Source organism: Paroedura picta, chromosome 1 (genome assembly GCF_049243985.1).
Source record: "Paroedura picta isolate Pp20150507F chromosome 1, Ppicta_v3.0, whole genome shotgun sequence".
NCBI classification, from domain to species: Eukaryota; Metazoa; Chordata; class Lepidosauria; order Squamata; family Gekkonidae; genus Paroedura; species Paroedura picta.
This window is the reverse complement of record NC_135369.1, coordinates 32,212,349-32,218,348: the sequence shown is the minus strand read 5'-3', so window position 1 is coordinate 32,218,348 and position 6,000 is coordinate 32,212,349.

Genomic DNA, 6,000 nt, shown 5'->3' with positions numbered 1-6,000 from the left:
GGGGAATAAAGTAGAGATCAAAGTGGGGAGCAAAGACACCTGTCCTATTCTGAAAAGAAATCAGAGAAAAGGAGGGATCCATTCTTGTTGCAGTCCAGTTGCAGCCAGGATTAGATGCTAACTGCTGGTTCTAAGGCCAAGCTACATATCCTGGTTTTGGCCCAAAGCATAAAATGGGTCCATTTCAGGAAACAAAAGAGTACGATGGAAGATAAAGAAAGACTTGGGAGTTGTGCAACTTACCCAGAGAAAACTATAAAGCTGACTAAATTGCACCAGGGAAGGGCAACAGGAAGAGAAGTTTTTGCTTGAATTATTGGACAACTTATCAGAAGAAAACTATCAAACTAAATGGCTCTGGAAAAGGGCAACGGGAAGTTTTTGACTGAATAGCAAAGCTGTGGGCATGAATCTGAGTCATCTATCCAACAGAAGCTGTGGGGATGATGGGAAGACATGAACTGGAAGTTTCACATGACCACAGGGCACTTAACGTCTGAATTGCATGAATGGTCAATGATTGCATCCCATGTAAAAGACCTTGCAGGAAGAAGCAGTTTTGTCTTCTAGCCTGATGTGGCTTAATTGCTGTCAGCTGATGGCATTCCCTGGCCCATTCCGCACAAGTTAAATGTAGCTGGAGTGTGACAAATTGTAAACGCTACTAATTTGCAGTTATGCACGACGTCGCACACAATCTGCCACACTCCTGAAACGGACCCGCGAAAAGCGCTTCATTGTAGTGCTTCCAGGGAAATCCCAAAAAGTGGATTCACCCTCTGGAAAGCGCTACACTCTTGCAAACAATCTGCAAGAGTTTCGAAAAAGTTCTGTGCGTTACCATTGTTGCAGTTTCAGCAAAGTCCCTCCCCCTGGCTTTCTCCTCTGAACTTGCGATCACCATTTTTTTTTCTTGGAGCGAGTGGAGAGCAACGAGCCAGCGAGCCTTCATTCACCCAGCGAGGCTTCTCCGGCTGCAGTCCCTCCACAGCTTTAAAGCTCTCCTCAAGTCACCAAGCACAACACCTGGTTTGCACCAAGCACAACACCGTTTGCAAGTTCCCTTTATTTTCGGCCGAAAATCGTGCCCGTGCACGGCGGGGGGGGGTTCACTCGGGGGAGCACGGCAACAATGAAATGGCAGTTCACACACCAGCTGCCAGCTAGATGGGTTTCTACATTAGGGTCCCTTCCATCTCTATGATTCTATGATCAGCTGGTAAATAACAGACCTATTTATGTGTATGCTTGCTGTGCATCAAATGCCCTCAAGTCACGAACAACTTATGGAGACCCCAGCAAGGGGCTTTCAGGGCAAGTGAGAAACAGAGGTTGTTTTCCATGGCCTTCCTCGGCAGTCTTCCTTTGTGGTCTCCCTTCCAAGTACTGGCCCTGCTTAGCTTCTGGGTAGGGTAGCCCAAATTCTCCTGGCAACAGGTAGGGAAGTGCCAGGAGAAATAGGAAGGCCCAGGCCACATCACTAGCATTACATCATCACGCCAACATCCAGGAGACACTCTGATATTTAGGCAAAACTCTGGTAAAACAGATTCAACCTTTGTCCAAATACCAAAGGGTTGCCCGGATGTCACTGGTGCGAGGGCATCATTTCCTGTGTGACATTAGCAACCTGCCCTATACTTATTGTTCAGTGACCTATGCATCGTAACTCTAACTAGCCCCTCCTAGCAACTAATCCCCCCACACACAAACCTGTACATGATGCTAGAAAAAGGTCTGTTTTAATGTGTCTGAAGAAGTATGCATCTATACATGCTAAGTCACTCAGTTCTCACTTATACCCAGAATTAAACTTTGTTGGTCTTAAAAAGTACCACCGGACTCAAACTTAGTTCTCACATTGAATTGTTAACTCATTGATCTGTATGTTATTTTGCTGCACCTAACCCCACCCCCTGTACCTATATGTAAGGCTTGTAAAAAAGGTAAAGGTGTTCCCTGTGCAAGCACTGTCTTATCGTTGGGGTGATGCCCTCAAGCGTTTTCATGGCAGACTCAATACCAGTGCCTTGCCAGTGCCTTCCCCAGTCATTACTGTTTTACCCCCCAGCAAGCTGAGTACTCATTTTACCGACCTCGGAAGGATGGAAGGCTGAGTCAACCTTGAGCCGGCTGCTGGGATTGAACTCCCAGCCTCATGGGCAGAGCTTTCAGACAACATTTCTGCTGCCTTACCACTCTGCGCCACAAGAGGCTCTTATGTAAGGCTTGAGGAAGCCTTTTTCAAGGCAGCTGAAGAAGTGTGCATGCACACAAAAGCTTACATTCAGAAATAAACTTTGTCTTAAAGGTGCCACTGGACTCAGCTTTTGTTCTAGTGCTTTGGATTGATCTGCCTACCCACCTAAAGCAGATCCTAAGTCAGTGTCAACTGAACTGGAAGGGGAGGGGGAAAAGAGGTCATTTCTAACTGCCACTGTGGCAAGTCTTTCAATTCTGGGTACACAGCTCCTGTTACTGCTGACTAATGTGCCAGACTCTTTGTGGGCCAACCATCTCAACAAGCTGGTTCATATCCCAGTGAAATCATGTGTGACTCCTCCTTCAGTTCCTCAGTACCCTCTCTGAGGCAGGTAGAAGAATTGCATGATCAACTGTTACACAATCGCAGTTTGATCTAGACCACAAAGGGGCTCTTTGATCAATTAGATCTTCCACAGCTCTGGGGCTACCTGTTTCTCCTCCTGGCAGGAACCTTTTCCTGGGAGAATTCCCTCCAGTGTGCACAATTGGAATGGCTAGTTTCCATAAAGGCAACAAGCAAGTCGAAGCTGTATTGCTAAGGTCCCATCCTCATTTGTCAAAGGAGGACTCTCAAATAATTTCCAAAGCTGTTAAACTCTTTATTGTACAATCAAAGATAGCTAAAGCAGAATTTCAAATGGGGGGAGAGGTTTCTCTCTAAACTACATTTATAGTCCCCCAGTTAAGTATGTGCAACTTGGAATTTAAACTTGGAATTTTCCAAAGAAACTGAATGTTTAGTATCTTTTCTCTGCAGCTGGTTTTAGTATCTTTTCTCTGCAGCAGAACAGTTAGTTCTAGTTTCGAGGTCACTTATTTTTTCAGTCACAGCGCATCTGACCTACCCTATATGACTTTCTCCATACTAATGTCACCCCCTTAGTTCAGTTTTACTTCCACATGACCAGGTGCTGGGTTTGCATTGGTACAGGATAGGATCTGGGTCACAGTCAATGAACACACAAATTAGTAACTGTGGGCAAAGTAACTGTGGGCAAACAAGAGTTTAAAAGTGGAACATAGGGTTTTCAGGTTTTCTATAGTGCATATAAAAGTAAAAGGTCAAAATTGTGGGGCCCCTTGGTAGTAGTGGCCATGTGATTTTGGACTTTATGATCTTGCGGAAGAGAAAAGCTGTATGTAGTCACACATACAGGCTAGACTTCAGGACAGCAAATTTTAACAAACTTGAAGTTATGTTGGGTAGAATCCCATGGTCAGAAAAATTTAAGGAGATGGAAGTCCAAGGAGGCTGGGAGTTTCTCCAAAGTGAAATACTGAAGGCACAATCGCAGACAATTCCCTTGAGAAGAAAAACTTGGAGGAACCTAAATTAACCAGGGTGACTCCATAAACAGCTTTCAAAAGAACTGAAGAATAATAAAAAAGATTCATTTAGGAAATGAAAGGAAGACTTTATAACTGTAGGGATAGTCCATAAACACCTAGTTTCTTTAAATGAAACTAAATCCTCTGGGCCAGATGAATGACATCTACGGGTACTAAAAGAACTTGCAGATGTAATTTCTGAGCCTCTGTCCATTATTTTTGACAATTCTTGGAGAACAGGTGAAGTTCCAGAAGATTGAAGGTGGGCAAATGTTATCTCCATCTCCAGTGGATGGGCAGGAAGATATGTGCCAGTGTTTATCTCTTGTGGCCCTTCCTTGCATACCTAGGAAACTTCACCACTGTGGGATGGTAGGTGAATTTCCTCCAGGCCAGGTTGGAGATTTTTGGTGAAGGGATCACTTGGGCATTAAATTCGGGTCACTGTGGGTGGGCAGGTAGTTGTGAGTACCTGCATTGTGTAGGGCATTAGACTTGATGACCCTGGAGGTCACTTCCAACTCTATGATTCTATGATTCTGTGTCTTCAGAGTAGCCTCCCAGCATTTGGTATGCACTGTATGTTATTAACCACCATATGATTTTTAGCTGTGCTGTTCCCAGACCAGTATTGCAATACCTATTATAAGGTGTGACGTGGATAGAAACATACATGTCTGAAGGCTGGGGAAAATAATTCATAGCTTTGTTGCTGTTAGGTGCGAAGTTGTGTCCGACCCATCGCGACCCCATGGACAACAATCCTCCAGGCCTTCCTGTCTTCTACCAGTCCCCGGAGTCCATTTAAGCTCGCACCAACATTCCTAGCTATATTAGGTTATTACAGAGTTGGTGGTTCCAGGATTTGTAGCGTCTTACCAGTGAATTGTTCAGGTTCACATTACCTAGCAATGAAGGTCACTTCCAAGCTTCCCCAAGGAAAAATTAGAAACAGGATTGGTTTGGAAAGTGCAAAGGATTTTGCAGGACAATGGGAACCTCTGTACTTTGATTAAGTGATGTCATATGCTTTTGCACCAGTAGCAGGTTCAAATAGGAGCTGGATTGTTGTGACTTCAAACCACAATAGGCAATGGCCAGAAAGAAGCCCACCTCGAAGTAGAAGCAACCAGAGTTGCCCAATACAGACTTGTAGTTGGAGAAGCTCAGAGAGTATGCTGTGATGGTGAAACTTACTAACAGTGACTAGATAACCACCAGAAGAATTACATGAATGCTGGGACTTTTTTCTTGAATTCATTGATAGATAATAATGGAGTGCAATGGTTTTACTTCTTTCTTTCTGTTCTTTTCTCTTCTTCTCATAAGAATATGTTTATTATTTATTAATATTTATTTATTATATTTTGCCTTTTGGTACTGTCCATTGGGTTTTCATGGCAAAGATACTGGAGTGGTTTGCCGAGATGAAACTCAAATACTTTGGCCACCTCATGAGAAGGAAGGACTCCCTGGAGAAGAGCCTAATGCTGGGAGCGATTGAGGGCAAAAGAAGAAGGGGACGACAGAGAATGAGGTGGCTGGATGGAGTCACTGAAGCAGTTGGTGCGAACTTAAATGGACTCCAGGGAATGGTAGAGGACAGGAAGGACTGGAGGATCATTGTCCATGGGGTCGCGATGGGTCGGACACGACTTCGTACCTAACAACAATAACAAATGTATTATATTTATATACCGCCCTCCCCGAAGGCTCAGGGCGGTTTACAGGGAACAGGAAAGAAGATACAGATAACAGATGGTAACAACAGGTGATAATAACAATAACATTATAACAACAACATTAACATGATAATAACATGAGAGAACATATTGTTAACATATAGTTAACCTGGCCAATAAAATCAAAACAAAACCCTGCAGAATTGCCAAACCCTAAATATAGCATTGGCCTCCAAAAGAGAAACATTAGACTCGGCCAAGAATATTGTGTTTACATCCCAGAGAACTGAAATGAGACCAGAACTCGTGCTCAGCATGTCATACAGATAGATTCCAGTGGGTAGTCATGTTCTTCTGAAGCAACAGAACGAAATATGAGTTACTTAGTTTATCTTTTGATTTTGGTATGCTGAACCTTTAATGTAGGGTTTTATCAGGGATTTTATCTGACCATTGTTACCCGCCACGAGCCATTCTGGGAGTTGCAGGGTAGAAGTCTAATAAATAAATAAATCTGGATGGGTTGAATGGGTTCTGCAATCTATACTAACATTGTTCTTTGTACTGGTGACCTTATATTTGTTTGCATGATAAAATACTGTATCGCTTGTTGCCTTAAGAAAACCAACTAGATGCTCAGACATATGTTGGAGGAAATCCCAAAGAAGAAATAGTGGGGAAAATATGTAAAATCGAGTTTAACTAGTAATTCAGAAAGGGGGAG